Genomic DNA, 17,951 nt, shown 5'->3' on the forward strand with positions numbered 1-17,951 from the left:
GATAAGCACATATCTATACTATATCCTGTAGGACATATTTATCAAATTATAGAAATCAATCAATAAGACAATCTTTTTACATATGCAACACTGAGGCAGCCATATTGAAAGACATAAAAACACGAGGCTTCTGTCCTCATGACTCCTGCCTAATTAATTGAGCAGTTATCAATATCTCCAAAACCCAAGTCAGAAAGCTTAGTAAGATCACAATAATTTAATATCATTGACTGTAAATTTCAGTTTCAAGTTCAATTGATTCAAATAACATAATTCTGAAATTAATTTATATATTCAGAAATACCCCCAAGCCTTATTATCACCACTCAAAATTTCTACCACATGTAGAACCGCTTTTTCTGTTCCTAGAACTACTTCTTCCTGGAAGTGGCTTCTATTTCCAATTTAAAGCCGGATCTTTATCTTCAGCCCATTTTTTCTAGCCCCCATCTTGGTCTAGCTCTTGCCCTTCCCACTTTACCAAAATCCCAGTCCATACTTTGAGTCCTTCTTCCAATTTCCTCCAAAGGTCAGACACTAGTATCAAGGCCACATTTATAACATCTTTAACATCATCTTTGTAATGATACCAGCATTACAAAGTTTATATCCAAATATATTTTATAAAATCTATACAAATTCACATATATTTCTTTTAAATACACATGTATAAACCTTTCAAAATGCTAGACTTTTAAGAAAGTTACACCTTTTACATTTAGAGAAGAAGAAAAACAATAAGGTGTATAGTTTTCTTAGCTGGAAAACATTCTAAAGGAACTTTTAGGTGCTTCTTTCAAAAAATACCTTTTTAATATTTGTCTACAAGACAGCACATGAGACACAAGATCTTCACTCTCTCTGCCCAACCTGCCTCTCCAGATGTCCTTTTTCACCAATCCTACACCCTTTTCCCACTCTCCCAACCTAACCCCATAATCTACTTGAAGAATAACTATATATGTTTCAAAGTCAAGCTTAAGTATCACCTCTTCCCTATAAGCGTCAACTGATTCCACCAAGTGGAGTAAGCCCCATTTTATGCCCTCACTGATACCTATTCAGACTTCTATCATGGCACCTATTATAGCAGGAGATATATAGTATGGCAGTCTGGAACTCTTCCAGAATTGTTCTTCCCATCTCTATCCATGTAGCTATTCCAAGAGAAGCCAAATTCTTACATGACCCTCTCCCAATGGCCACACTTGGCTGATTTAGAATTGGACCCCTGGCCTAAGCCAGGATGATGAGAGAACATCTCAAGAATTTTTTAAACTGAAGCTTCAAGGGGCATCTGGGTGGCTCAGTTGGTTGAGCGACTGACTGTTGATCTCAGCTCAGGTCTTTATCCCAGTGTTGTGAGTTCAAGCCCCTCGTTGGTAACTGAAGGTTTGAACATTAGTGAATCCCTCTCTTCTGTGGAAATCATAGACTTGATAGCCAAGAGTTGCAAAAGTGAGGTCATGACCACAGAGAATAAATCTCACCTACAATGAGGGACAAGGAAGCTGTAACTCTAAAGAACCCACAGAGGTGAAGGAGAGAAACTCAGTCTGCTGCCAGCCCTCCCCAAGGCTTGGCTGCATCCCTGTCTTTTCATGCTTTGTTTGTTGTTAACTTCACTGGGTTCTGTAAGCTAATAAATTTCCCATTTTTCTTAAAATAGTTTGAGTCTCTGTCACATGCAACCCAAAGAGTTTTAGCTATATATTTGCCCTTTTTTTTCCATACGCCTGTTTCCCTTCAAGAGATTGCAAGCTTCTGGAATGCATGGGACATGTGTTATTCATCCCCAGTGCTAAGCATGACTCAGGGTACAGAGTAGCCACCAAATGAATAAATAAATGAGAGAATGAATGATTTAAGTGAGTATTCCATGAAATAATGAATCTAGACTAATAGCTAATTACTCTTTTCAAAAGCAACCTATATTTTTACTCTGGCCATAACTGGTGCACTGTCACTGTTTTAGGTCCTAAGGTAACAAATTTAAGCACATAATCAATCTGAAAAGGAAGATGGAATAGAAAACATATACAAAGATAAACACATAAACATAATTAGCCATGGAAATAGCTACTTATCTTGTTTATTACTGTTTAAATAACAATTTATATTAGGTAAAAGAAAAAGTCAACATCCTTTCTAGGCTCACCACAATTTCAAATTTAGGGGCCATCATCATACGAAGCATATATTAAGTAAAAATTTCTCTCTCTTTTTTCTGTTTGGAACTTAATATCTATGTCAATACATTTCACAGAGATCTTTAGAGACACAATAATTATAATACCAAGGAAAACTTTAAAATATGATACAAATGTCCTTGTAAAGACATTTCATGAAATCACTCCTTTCAAAAGTAACAAAATGTTTCCTACACAAAGATAAATTTTTAAGAGAATAAAAGGGAGATTGAATGAAGATAGTCTGGTGGCTTCTATTCTTTTCCCACCAAAAAGAATATATATATATATATAATTGGTGGTAGGAATGGCCTGGGTCTCACAATGCTGCAAGATGACTAATAATATATAAACCACATAAACCACCCACCATGAGCTGTTCATTCACTTTAATGTGAGAGAAAAACAAAGATGGTTTTAGGCCTCCAAACTTCACAAGGACATATAGTACTCTGAGATTTTCATTTTGCTTCTGCTTTTGTCTTACATTCCTGAATTCTAGACTCCGCCAACGCCAGATGGTTTTTTCAAGTTTCCTGAGGTCTAAACTCGAAGCCCACAGGAAATACTGTGAGCAGCTTCAGAGTTTGAGATGCCGAAAGACCTCTCAGGGGCTTACAAACAACCACTTTGTGTCAAATCAGCTTGATGTAGTTGGCAAGAAACTCACCATGCAGCTGTAGGGAGGTACACGGACAGTCCCTTAGCTACCGTAGCCATCAGCCAACTATTCTCTCTCAGAAAGGATTAATCAAATTCACCAATGTTTACTCCTTAAGGTCTTATTTCAAAACTATTAATGTTAAGTTTCTGAGACCTCTAAGAAGAGATTTTATAGCAACTTCTATAACCTGCTTAAACATTCAATCACAGCATCAGGAAATCTTAGTTTCTAGATTAAATCCCTCATGTTTCAACCAAAGTCCTTTTCCATGTTCTCTTTTGAGGGGAGATAAAGTACAAATAGTCACCCTCTTTTGAGTAATACCACTCCTCATACTTGAAGATAGTTCTCCCAGTTACTATCTTCAAAGGCTTACATTATGATCAAATGACCATCTGTGTGATTCTCCTCAAAACCATTTCCAAATTCTTCTTCATAAATTGTGAAGTCCTAATCTGGACGTAATAATCAACAGAAGCACTTCATAATTTCCTTAATCGAGGTTATGTGAGTAATTTAGCTGCAGAACCTTTGAAGAGTGGTTTCTCTTCAACATATATATCCTCATACTACACATTCAGTTTTGATTAGCACACAAAGGAGTATCTAGAAAAAGTCATCCGTACTCACTGTTTCTTCTCCCTACCTTACACCTCAACCCAGGATAATCTGATTTTGCTCACACAACTAAAATTGTTCTTGCCAGGATCTGAGCTGACAAATCCAATGAAGATTTTTTTGGGTCATACCTTAGACTTCTTGGCAGTGTTTGACGACATGCTCCCTTCTGCCTTGGTGACATCACTTCTTGTTCTAGTTCTCAAGAAGCACTTAAGTTTCCTTCAAGATTCCTCCCAGTCTTTTTTTTTTTAAAGATTTTATTTATTTATTTGACAGAGAGAGAAAGAGAGAGATAGTGAGAGAGAGAGAGAGCACAAGCAGTGGGGAGCAGCAGGCAGAGGGAGAGGGAGAAGCAAGCTCTCTGCAGAGCAAGGAGACTGACACGGGGCTAGAGCCCAGGACTCGGAACCACAACCAGAGCCAAAGGCAGATGCCCAACCAACCAAGCCACACGGGTGCCCCCTCCTTGTCTTTTAAATGTTGATTATCCCCATGGTTCTAATCCAGGCACCCCAGCCTCTTCTCAACCGGATCTGCTGTCCCTGGGCCAGCCCTCTTTATTCCCACAACTTCAGTAACACCTATGTACCAATGGGCATTAGATCAACGTCTGGTTGTATTTCAGTTACTAGCATCATTTCCCATCTCTATCAATCCTAGGACCCCATCTGTAAATCTTGTCTCTTTTGAGGGAATGTTAATGTAGTGGCTTACCTAAAATAATATACTAATATTATTCACATATACATTATATATACACACACACATAAATACACACATATATACATATGCACATATATATGTATGTATAAAATACATGTATAACATCTTGCATTTCCTTATGATTACATTAGTAGTATGTGCTCATTGCAAAAACTCCAAATGTTTGAATCACTTAATAAATAAATATTTTTCCAAAATTCTTTGACTTAAAAAAAAACTATAAGTCTCTTTATCCTTTAAAACTACTCTCCAGACAAGAATAATATTAGTAGTGTAATATTAATAGTGCTATGTTTTCCCCAATTTTTACCTATTTTGATCTCTTCATCATCATATATATACTTCCCATATAGGTTTCTTTCTTTCTTTTTTTTTTTTTAACAAAAATGGGATTAAGCTATACCTATAGGACTTCAACATGGTTTTTCATTTAACATATCATGAATGTATTTCCAGGGCAGTATTTACAGATTTGATTCATCTTTTTTTTTAAGATTTGATTATTTATTTTGGAGAAAGGAGGGGGTCAAGGAGCAGAAAGAGAGAGAGAGAATCCTCTAGCAGACTCCCTGCTGAGCACAGAGCCCGATGCAAGGCTCCATCTCACCACCCTGAGATCATGACCTGAGATGAAATCAAGAGTTCGACTGAGCCAACCAGGCACCCATTGACTCATCTTTTTAAGGCAAACTAATAGATTTCCATAGTATGAATGTATTATAAATTTAAACATTCTTTATTTATGACCTTTAGGTTTATAGACACTTTTTCATAGAGTTGTAGATGGTAAAAGAAGACCTCATAAGCCAAGGGCCAGGGCTCCCTATGCTGTCATGTTCCTGCATGAAATTTTAAGGATTCTAAGTTCAAATGTACTTTCCTGGTCATTATGAAAGTGCATATGTAAAAGTAGGAGAACAGAACATATTTTACTTAACATTCTACTGGTTTATAAAATATAATTTAAAAATATTTAGACATACGAGATGTGGACCTCCATTCATATTTTTACACTGGGCCCCACAAATGTTAGGGGAGCCCTGAAATGTACAAATCATTTGATAATACTAAACAAGGTAAAAGAGAAAGAAAGAAAGAGAAGAAGGAAAGAGAATCACAAATAACATTAAGAATGAAAAGTGGACAACATTATTAAATAGAACAGAAATTAAAGAGAATACTAAGAAAAAGCCTGTTATTTAGACAAAATAGGTAACTTCATAGAAAATCATACTTTATCAAAACTGTCCTATGTTTAAAGAGAAAGCCCAAATAGACCTATATCATTAAATAAATGGAGCAAAAAAATAAAAGAGTAAGTTAAAATTTACCATGAAGTAAAAACAAAATACCTGGGATCAAATAGTTTTACAAGTTCTACTAAAACATTCAAGGAACTGATAAGGCCAATATTATACAAACTTTTTCAGAAAAAATAAAAAACAGAAATTTTCGATTCATTTTATGACACTTACACTCTTGTTTCCAAAACTAAAGAAGGACATATAAAGAAGGAATATTATAGACTAATCTAACATCTAAATATTGATGCAAAATGCTGAACCAAATATTGGCAAGCCAAATTCAGTAATTAAAAAAATGATGTGTTATACCAAGTTTAGTTTACCCCAGAAGTGCTAGAATGATTTGTCATTAGAAATTCTATCAAAAAAACTCATTACTTTAATGAGGAAAAAGGTGTGACCATCACAATAGATAGAAGAAAAGCATTCAATAAAATGCAAATTTGGTTCATAATGGAAACTAAGAATGGAAGGATATTTCCTTAAAAACATAATGATAGGAAGAAGAAAGAAAGAAAGAAAGAAAGAAAGAAAGAAAGAAAGAAAGAAAGAAGAAAAGAAAAAATTTCAGCAAAAGTTATATTTAATGATGAAACATTAGAAGTATTCCCACTCAAATAAGGAATAAGTAAAGGAAAAAAATGAAGGGTTAATTCCTAGAAGAGGAATAACTGAGCCATAGGAAATGAATATTTTTAATTTTAATATATACTACTAAATAACCTCCCAAAAGTTTTTGCTATTACAACCCGCACTATCAATATATGCATGCCCACTTCCCCACACTTCTAATAAGCATTGAGTGTTTTTTTTAATAAGCATTGAGTGTTATTGCCAACTGATAAAAAAGAAAAATTTCATTTTAGCTTTGTAAAGTGCCTATCCATGTCCTTTGTAGATCCTTACTTATACTTTAAGTTGGGTTGTGGGGGGAGGGTTTTTTTGTTTTGTTTTGTTTTGTTTTTACTTTCAGTTGTTTTAGCATACTGTTATTACTGAGTTTGTGTGTGTTTGGGGCTGAGGGAGGTAGTAACTGAGAGGTTGCTAGCAGTCTCAACTGAGCCCAGTGGTTTCAGTCAAAAAAGTAAAGTGCCTTGATAAAAACTTGACCAAAAGGAGAAAACAAACCTGTGTAGTACAACACTGTTATCTGCCCCAGAAACTGAGCCAGGAAATCCTTATTTCTGACTGTTGCCCTCTTCCAGCCACCAAGCCTTTTGAGAGGCTTCACAATAGACGACACAGTGAGATGGCTCTGGTGTTCCCAACCATGGAACTCTCAGAACCACAAGGGAAGCCTTCTAAGATCCCAACCTGAGATGCTGCCCTGCAGCGATGGCCCTCAGGTGAATGTGTATAGTACAATTTCTAATGTCTCAAGTCTAGCGGTTTACTTACCATCATATGCACTCTTCATGCTGCCAGATCTATGAAAACCCAGTGATAAGAAAATCAGAGTCAAATTCTCTTAGGATGCTGTTCTAAGTCTTTCTCCCAGCAAAGATGCCCTTCTCTGGATGGATGAGGTTGCACAGAAACCCATTCTGTGACCACAGACTCAGCATGGAAGTTTGTAACCTTCACCTTTGCTCAAATCACCAGGAAGAGGAGGGCTCAGATACATTCCGGAGTTGCATGACTTTTGAAACCCTTCCCAGCAGGTGGCTGCTCTTATTTGTGTTCTCCTTCAGGGATAACCTTAGCCCTTCCTCTCTGAGCATGGGTTTAAGGTTTAAGAATGCAAGTGAAGAGGTCTTTAGATTCAGAGAGTCCTAAACTAAAAACCAGATCCTCCACATAGAGGCTGTGTGAGCCTGGGCAGTTTCCTTTAAGTCGCCATGTCCTCCGTGTCCTCTTCTGTCATTTGAAGATGATAAAGCCCTTCATTAAGTGACTGTAAGAATTCAGGGAGATAAGTGCACTTAAATCATACCCGCCTCTTAGTAAGTGCTCAATAAATGGTAGCTGTTATCACTCTTATTTCTCTCAAATAATTTTCCATTCTAGATTCCCCAGTCATCCTGTTTTTCAGGAGTTCTCCCCCTTCCTCAGAAAGCTTCCAAAACCAGCTTTCCGTTGACCTAAGAGTCACCTATCCTGAGTGCAATTCATAGCTCTGTCCATACTGCGCCCTCTAGTGGCACCTCGGGGACTATCCGACTCTTTGGAGGTGCTTTCTCACGGCCTCTGGGGTGACGTGAGGGCTGTGGGTCTATCTTACTATGTCAGATACATGCTCTCCGCTCCCAACTTCACCTACCCCATGGCTTGGTTGTGGTGGTGCTCACAGGGCACCGATACGCCCTCAGGTCTGAATGAGGCGCACGCCTCTCAAGGCAGGACAGAGCATCTTTCAAGTTCCCAAAACCAGGAGACTCAGCTACATCGACACATTCGTCTTCATATGCCCACCTGGGACCGCTGGGTACATAGATGTAAATTTTATCTTGAGCTAGCCCTCAGTATCTCCTAATTCTACAACACAGACAACAGATGATTAACAAAAGCCTATTGGATTACTAGCTTAAGATTATTTCCGCTCTTGGGCCTGGTGGTTCTAAGGTAGTAAAACCAAGACATCGGTGAAACTATAGGAAAGCCATGACAAATTTGTTGACCCAAAGTTCCAGCACGGATTTTCAGTTCAATCTGGGGAGAAATGAGGGCTGATACCTATACAGCACTTGCTATGTGTTAGGTGCTAGTCTAAAGACCTTGCATATATTTGCTCGTGTGATCCTCAAAACAGCATTGCAGGGCATTTCTGTTGCTGGTGTTTCCAATGAGGAAACTGAGGCACAAAGAGGTTAATAAATTGCCCAAGGTTAACAGCTACAAAATGACAGAACTAGGTGGCTGACAAATGGCATAAAGAAGGCTACGCTACACCTTTACAAATCCCACTGAAAGAAAAAGACACAGGACGTGTTTCAGTGCAAAGCAGCCCCTCCACCCCCACGATGTAATGGGGTGGCGGTGGCAGGAGGGTGAGGAAGTAGCTGAGGAAGGGGCTCCGACACGGCCCAAACAGTCCAGTCAGCTGCTCCCTGAACAGACGGTGCTCCCATCTGAGCGGAAGAAGCCATCTGAACTCCTCGTGCTCTGGGGCACGCTCTCCCAAGCAAAGCCGCCTCTCCTGACACAAGACTCTAACCGAACCCTTCCACGAGGAAATGGACGGCACGCACAGCGGCTCTCCCTAAGGGGCTTCTCCTCACCCAGATGAAAACACCGACAGATACGGATGTTGATCTTTTTTTGAGAAGTTCCTAGGGCGAGACCCTTGTAGAGAAGTGACTGAAACAGGCTAAGACACCACCCCTTAAATGCGCGGGTAAACAGAGCTGAGTAGACGCTGCAGGCAGCAAGAGGGACGCAGCTGACGCATCTCCGGCCGCTCCATTATCAGACTGCTTATTCCCGCGACTGCCATGGCAGTGGCGGCCGACCGAGGACCGCTGGCCCGGCACTCCATGTGTGGTTGTCAACTCCTGCCCTGGACGGAATCTGCATCCGTGAAACTTCCCTTGGCTCTTGCAACTTCTAGGAGGTGGGACATGCCTCCTTTTTGAAGTATAGTTCCTAATAATCCTATTCACAGAGGGGAGGACCCTCGGGCAACCTCAAAGACTCTAATAGAGCCCTGCAGCAGGCGTCCGAGGCCACTAAGACTTGCCAGCCCGCTCACACCGCCTCATCATCTCTCCCCGACAGGTTTCCTAGCATAGACACTCTTGACCTACTTAAAGAACTCTAGGCTCCCGCAGCAAAAATACATGCATAAATATGTACCAGATACGCAGATCAAATTTAAGAGGAATAGATTATGGATATGGAACTGTCAACATGACCCTCACAATCACATTTCTCTTCAGCCTCCCATGTGGCGTCCACCTGCGGTGCATTGTCGGTGGGTTTGGTTAAAACTCAGTAGGTTCCCACTTTCAAAACTGGCTTTATGCCTATGGGATTTTTTTCAGCTTTGCTTTCAGCAATGTGCCTGACCATAAAAACTAAAAGCCATCTTTTAAAATATATACTTCTCCTTTAAAAATGTGTCCATAAGGAGAATTCTTTTAGTATTACCATTAGGAAGATTTGGGTTAACCTCTTTTTTTTTTTTTTTTTTTTTTTTACCATTTATGACATAATAAAAATTACATTGGGACAACTATAGGAGCCCAGTATTTTATTTTAAAAACTACTCTCCCTAATGAAAATGCTTCCTATAAAACACGTACTAAACTTTTCTGAATAGAGCCTCAAAACACTTTTAAATATAGATAGAACAAAGAAGTAGAGGTACTGAGCTAAGCAATAAGAGCCTGGGTCAATTCCCCATTCGCCTTGGACAAATGAATAAGTTCTCCTTGTACTAATCAAGCATCCTGCCTCTTCACCATCCAGAAAGTCTGGGAAGCAATTCTAACAACCTGCTCAGCTATTTATGAAAGGAACATAGATAAGAAAGATTCAGAACAGCTCTTCCAGGTCCAGTGCTTCTCGAAGACAAATTCTGATCTTGCATTTATTCATATAAAGAGCTTCACAAAACAGAATCTGGGTTCTCTGAAGTTCTTAAAACCAGACAGTCTCCTGCTGCAATTCAGTGGAAATGGTATTATTCCCAAAGAAAGTCTAGTATGTGGTAAGAAATTGGAATCTTCTACTTCTTCAGCTGCAGAGCTAACATTTAGGAAAAGGGTACACCAAGATAATGTGCTAAGCTCTTTTAACTACATTTCTGTTAGAGACTTAGAACCTGAATCTTATGTTATTTAACCATGAATGAAAGAACAGAAACAAAATGGCCACTCAGAACTCATCAAACAAATGGAAAGTTTCCTTTGTTGGTAATAATCAGTCACTAGAGTCCCTCTATTCGGCCTATGTAATCTAATATCCTTCCTCTTCCCTCTATTCCCAGCTGGTGCAGCCTTAGTTCAGGTCCTCAATACTTCTTGTCTGAATGATTATAACAGCTTCATACTTGTTCTTCCTGCCATCAGACTGGTCCTCCAATCCACCCTTCCTATAATGATCTTTATGTAGCATAAATGTAAAAATGTTTCTCCTGGAATTAAAATACTTCAATGGCTCCCAGAACCTTGTGAATAAACTTCAGATACCTTATTGTGGTATCTAAGGGACTTAATGAACCACGTGGTGACTGTTTCTCCAACCTCGCCCCCTGCTTCCTAGGCAGGCCACTCTTTGAGTCAGGACCTCTGTGCTGAGATGTTAGCAAGTACATGGAGCCAGAGGGCAAGCAGTGAAACACAGCTGAGGACAAAAGGTGTTAAGGACAGAGACCGCCCCCCCCAACCAGCATTTTGAAACAAAGGTGGGATGAGGTGGTTATGGGTACCTATGCACGGCACCTAGGAGATATTGGGGAGTAAAGAATTGAGGTTAAAAATAGAAAGCGGACTCAATTATACATGTTGAACAAGTTCTGAAAACTTGTCGCACTGCGTTGTCCCTATAACTAACAAAACTGTATTGTACACTTAAAATTTTGTGGAGAGGATAGAGCTCACATTACGTCTTCCTACCACAACAAAATACATTTTAAAAAATAATAATAATAAAGAGCGGAAGGGCAGTAAATGAGAGACAGTGGACTTTTGCTCACCCAAGGCCACACTGGTTCCTTTAACACTCTCCTTCCTCTCTTCCCTTCATCTGGTGAACTTCAATGCTCATCACATATATTAAGGCCTCTTAGCTGAGTTGGACCTGCATGTGCTCCCTTAATACTCTGCTTCTCTTTATTTCAATACCTCTTTCCTCATTGTCATTGTCAATGTAACTTTCCCACTACCATTGGAGAGCAACATAGCATTAGTACACGTCAGCCATAACTTCACCTCTGAGCCATGTGTGTGATATTAGGCATTTGGAATCAGTAATACTTATGGAATATTTTCTTCTTAAAAATTCTACAAATATGTTATTATTTCTTTACATGCAAGTTGACCAGAAGACAATGTGAACAAAACTGATACTAAAATCAACCATTATAAAATCAAGACTGCTTGAATAAATTCGTCCGGCACTATTTATCACAGCAATCCCCGTTCTTCTCTGCATAAGACCACAGGATCACAGACCTTTCCAAGATTCCCACAGCATCCTAAAGTTTATAATTTTAGAGACTAAGACAAGGAATTTCTTTAGGAGTCCTAAATCCTGAAATTACCAAGTCAGCTTAATAAATCAGTCCCTTTCCTGATGGATGTGGATATCTCAGCTGGGTTAACCATCCAAATTCTTCCAAAAATAAAAGTAAAGAATCACCTATTCTTATTCCAATTTGCAACCTTTAAAATTAACCCCGCAATTTCACAAATATTTTGGTTTTATTTTGTCATCATCATCATACTGTACTTTTTAAATACATAGTGATTTGGTACTGATTTTAGAGATAAGAGTGTAGCTGAAAAAGGCTTAGAAACTTGTTCAACATTATCTGGCTACTTTGAGACAAGGAAAAAAAAACTTGGAAAGCTAGGAAGTCAAAAAGAAAAAGGAAAGCTTATTTTTTCTTAATACTAATTTGAAAAAAAAAAAAAAGAATCCTTCCTATAGTTGAACTTGATTGCTTTTATTCTTGCCCTCTTCTGAACTTCACATCTCACCCTCTTATACCCTCAATTTGGACTCAATTCAATGAACTAACATTCCACAATTAACGTGGAACCTGAAATGTTTTCCAGTTAGTGAATCAGCAAGTGTATAGAATATGCTGATTGTAAGAGATGAAATAAAGGCTGATGCTAAAGTAAACAGAATCTTAGAAATATTAAGGAATGCACAGCAAGAAAAGAAAAAAGAACATTATATAGAACCTGAGATGGAATTATCTGGAGGGGAGAGGGGTAGAGCAGAATACATATCAATAATTTTTTAATTTAAATTCAATTAATAAGCATATAGTGTATTATTAGTTTCAGAGGTAGAGTTCAGTGATTCATCATTTGCCTATAACACCCAGTGCTCATTACATCATGTGCCCTCCTTAATGCCCATCACCCAGTTACCCCATCCCCCAACCCACCTCCCCTCCAGCAACCCTGTTTGTTCCTATAGTTAAGAGTCTCTTATGGTTTGTCTCCCTCTCTGATTTCATCTTATTTTTATTTTTCCCTCCCTTCCCCTGTGATCTTCTGTTTTGTTTCTTAAATTCCACATATAAGTGAAATGATATGATAATTGTCTTTCTCTGATTGACTTATTTTGCTTAGCATAATACCCTCTAGTACCATCCACATCATTGCAAATGGTAAGATTTCAATTTTTGATGGCTGAGTAATATTCCATTACACACACACACACACACACACACACACTCATATATATACATATGTATATATACACATACCACATCTTCTTTACATATCAGTAATTTTTATAAGACTTATAAATGTATAAGTTTTATAAGAGCAAATGCAAATGAGAATCTTAATAGGTTATATTTTCTGCTTCTAGTTTTTAGTGTTTTATAAAAGGGCTTGAAATTCAAGGTCAAAATCTGACTCAAGTGTGGATACTCAAGTATGAAGATGGAGCATATTTTTAAAATAAAAACAACATACTTTCTTGATATGACAGTGTGACATTAAAGAAAAAGCTCATTTAGGGCTTAATATATTTTTAACTGATAATAGTAACATAATTTAAACTTAAAAAGAAAATACTTTTGTTTTTAAAAAATGCTCATTCTTGGGGGATCCTGGGTGGCTCAGTAGGTTAAGCATCTGCCTTCTACTCAGGTCATGATCCCAGAGCCTGGGATCAAGCCCTGCATCTGGCTCCCTACTCAACAGGGAGTCTGCTTCTCCCTCTGCCCCTCGCCCTCCCCCTCCTTGTGCTCCCAATCTCTCTCTCAAATAAATAAATAAAATCATTTTTTAAAATGCCCCATTCTCTTTACCTATTTTTTAAATTGAGATGAAATTTACATGGAATGAAATGCACATATTTTGAATGTACAATTCAAAGAGTCTATAGAAATATTGTATCTATACAGACCATCCAAAGCAAGATATTAAATATTTCCCTACTTCCAGGAAATCTTCTCATGCTCTCTTCCAATCAGTCTACATCCCATAGAGGCAAATCCTGTTCTTATCTGATCGTCATAGGTTAGATTTGCCTGGTCTGGAACTTCGTATCAATGGAATCTAAATACATAAATAAATCTATATGCTGTATGTATTCATAGTTTATTATTTTATATTACTGAATAATATTCCATTGTATGACTATGTCACAATTTGTATATTATAAATAAAGCTGCTACAAACACTATGTCAACATACTTTGTGGACAAATATTTTCATTTCTCTTGCATAAATACCTAGCAGTGAAATTGCTATGTCTTAAGCAGATGTTTAACTTTATGTTATGTTTATGTTTATGTATGTTCAACTTTATAAGAAATTGAAAAACAGTTTACAAAGTTATTGTACAATTTTACACACCTTCCAGTAGTATGTAAGAGTTCCAGTTACTCCACATCCTTGCAAATAAGCTGGTTTTGTTTTAAATTTTGTCCACTCTACAGAGAGTAAAATGCCATGTCATTTTGCAATCTCATATTGTGAATTTATTTGCACTTGCCTATTGATGTTGAGTGCCATTTTGGACATACATATATATATCTTTTATGAAGTTTCTGTTCAAGTCTTTTGGCCATCTTTAGTAGAATTGTCTTTTTATTATTATTAATTATTATATTATTTTGTGATGATTTTATAAATACTGGTTATAAATCCTTTGTAAAATATATAGAGAGAGGGTCAGTCTGTCACTTGACTTTTCATATTATTAGGATTTTTTTAATCAATAGAAGTTTTGTTTTAAGATTATTTATTTGAGAGAGAGAGTGGGCAGTGCAGAGGGAGAGGGAGAGAGTGTCTTTAGGCAGACTCCACACTGAATGCAGAGCCTGCTGTAGGGCTTGATCTCATGACCCTGAGATCATGACCTGAACCAAAACCAAAAGTCGATCACCCAACCAACTGCGCCACCCAGGCACCCCTCAACAGAAGTTTTTAATTTTGGCAAAGTGTGTTGTTTAGTGTATTGTGAGATTCTACAGTTTTGTACATGTATAGCTCCTGAAGATAACTCTCTAGTATTTTCTTCTCTATAGGTTTTATAGTTTTAACATTTACATGTAAGTCTGTGATTCATATTGAATAAATATTTATGTTTGACTTAAGGATCAAGGTTTTTTTAATACGTTTTTAATGTTGTGATTTTCTTAAATCATTCTCCAATTGTTTGCTACCAAGAAATGTCATTGATTTTTTTCTAATTTGTGGCAACCTTGACAAATTCGCTTCTTACTTCATAGTGATTTTGTAGATGTCTTTGAATTTCCTGTGTAAATGACTTATTACCTGCAAATAAACACAGTTGTACTTCTTCCTTTCCTATCAGTTTGCCATTTTTTTCTTGCCTTTTGCAAGCTAGACTTCTAAAGCAATATTAAATAGAAGTGCCAACAGTGATTTCTTTGCCCTATTCTCACTCTTGGGAGAGAAGCATTCCAAATATACATATGATGTTAAGTAATAAGTAATACTATCTATAGGCTTTTTATAGATGTTCATTATCAAATTGAGGAAGTTCCCTTCTATTGCTAGCTCTTAAAAGATTTTATCATAAATTGAGGTTGAATTTTGACAAATGTTTTGCTGTATTTATTGAGGCAGTCTTATTTTTTCTCCTTTATTTTGTCAATTTGGTGAGTTGCATTGATTTTTTCCAAATGTTAAACCAAACTTCCATGACAGGAATAAACCCCAATTGATGATGATGCATTAAACTTTTTATCTATTGCTGGATTTAATTTGCTAATATTTTATTGAGAATATTTTTATTTATGTTCAAGAGAGATCTTAACCTGTAAATTTGCTATCGTCTTTTTCTGTTTTCTTTATCAAGCTAATACTGGGCTCATAAAATGAGTTGAAGAATCTTTCTTCCTCTTTTCTGAAAATTTTCATAAAATTGGTACTATTTTTTTCTTACATGTCTGATGGAATTTATCAGTGAAGCCATCTTGGCTTTATTTTTATTGGTGAGAAAATTTTATATTTCAATTTCTACAATAAATATAGGGCTACTTGGCTTTTCCATTTCTCTTTCTAAAATCAATTTTGATATTTGTAATGTTCAAGGAATTTGTCATTTCGTTTTACTTTAAATTATTTCCAATACCCCTTTATTCTTCTTTCAATATCTATAGATTCTGCAGTTATATACCCTCTTTTAATTCTGCTACTGGTAATTTATGTGTTCTTTCTTTCTTAATCAGTCTTACTAGGGGGTTGTGTTAGTTCCCATTGCTGCTATAACAAATTGCCACAAGTGCAATGGCTTAAAACAACAGAAATTCATTCTCTAATTTCTGGAAGCCATAAATCTGAAATGAGTCCTACAAGCCTAAAATCAGTGTGTCAGTGGATATGGCTGTTTCTGGAAGCTCCAGAGGGGATCCATTCTTTGCCTCTTCCAGTTTCTGCTCCGTGCTGGCCTTCTTCAGCTTATGGTCACATCACTACTATTTCTGCTTCCCCCATCACTTTTTCTCCTCATCTCCTGAAGTTAAACACCCTCTGCCTCCCTCTTGCAAGGACACTTGTGATTACATTTAGGATCCATACAGATAATCCAGGAGAGTCTCCCCATCTCAAAATCCTTAATTCAAGCACATCTGCCAAGTTTCTTTGCTATATTTTACCGGTTTCTAGTCTTATCGTCTTGGTTTCCCTTCTTCTAAGTACTTTGGCTTTAATTTGATTTTTTTTTTTTTAGATTAAAGTGGAAACAAGGATCATTGATTTTAACGTTTTTTCCTTTCTAATGTAAGCATAAGAACTATCAATTTCCCTCTATACAATGTTTTGACTCTATCCCCAAATATTTTGACATATATTCATTAGCTAAATACATTCTCTAATTTACCTTGTGACTTCTTCAACCCTGAGTTATTTAGTACTGTTCTGTTTTCTTTTTAAGTTCCAAGTATTCAGAAATTCTTCTGGTTATATTATTGTTATTGAATCTAGTTTAATTCTGTTGTGGTCAGAGAACTGTCAAGGACAGTAAAGAGTCTGATAATTTACCCCACTTGAAAGCTAACAAGTTAACCTGCCACAAATTTATGGATGCTGGCAGAACACACAAGACTCCTAGGTCAGAGAAAAAGAACTTCATTAGGCACAACAATAACAGTAGCCAGAGTTCAGCATTTACACCAGTTCCCTGAGTCCTTATTCCCCCAGAGTGATATAAAGAGGGCCAGGTGATGCCTGCACATATGACAGGTTATGATATGGAAGAGAAACCCCAAACTTAGGAAATTGAAATCTTTTCTAATCAGCAGGACCTTTGTCCCATATGTCATTAAGACTCCATTTATTTTTCAGTACTTTTTCCTGTGTTCTTCAAAATGAATTGTTTCCATTGATCTATATCCAAGCCATTGACCCAACCCTTTTTTCTGCTGTCTTCAATCTGCAACAGCCCAATCATTGAAAACTCTTTTCAGTTATTGTATTTCTCCATTTTAGAATTCACATTTGGTTCTTTTTTAGAGGTTCCATTCCTCTGATGAGATTTTCCCTTTATTCCCTCATTATGAACATAATTTCCACTAGATCCTTGAACATATATGGCTGTTTCAAAGTCTTTGTCTACTAATTTCAACATTTATGTCAACTCAATCCATTTGTATTAGCTGCCTTTTCTCATGACTAAAGGTCATATTTTCCTGTTTGTTCACATGTATAAAAAAACATTTATTGCATATGATACATTGTGAATGATACATTCAAGAGACACTGGATTCTATTATATTCCTCTAAAGAGTATTGATTTTTGTTCTAGCTTGCAGTTAAATTACTGGTTGACCAACTTAAATTTGAGAAGACTTCTTTTATGGAACTTCCATAAATGTGGCGACTTTGTTGGGGCATGTCTTTTTAAAGTTAGCCCTTTGTACTAAGGCAAATTTGTTAAAGAACTTAGTCTTTGCTGCTAAAGTGTGACCTTTTATGGGTTCTAATCAAAAGCTGAAGGTATTTACCAATCCCTTCTAACTAAGCCGGGCTCAAACTCTAAACTCTGTCTCGCCTCTGGTGGGCATCTGTTTAAATAACCTGTTCACACCTTGCAGGCTTTCAGCTGTTGCTTTCTACTAGACTCTATGAAGTCCATGCATATAAAGATCAAGGACCAGACAAGGATTTGATGAGACACTTTATACATAGAATTTAGTGCTCCCTCCTTTTAAGATTTCCCCCCTAAATTTCTAGTCTCTTTTACAGTCCCAAACTCTATCCTCCTTACACTTCAAACCAATAAGGCTGCAGCTTTCTGCTAGAGTGCTAGTTGCCCAGACAATAATCTAATCTGGGTGGTGTACTTAGGAAC

This window comes from Eumetopias jubatus, unplaced genomic scaffold (genome assembly GCF_037043125.1).
Source record: "Eumetopias jubatus isolate StellerSeaLion01/CBP00866 unplaced genomic scaffold, mEumJub1_p1.0 scaffold_2, whole genome shotgun sequence".
In the NCBI taxonomy this organism is placed as follows: domain Eukaryota; kingdom Metazoa; phylum Chordata; class Mammalia; order Carnivora; family Otariidae; genus Eumetopias; species Eumetopias jubatus.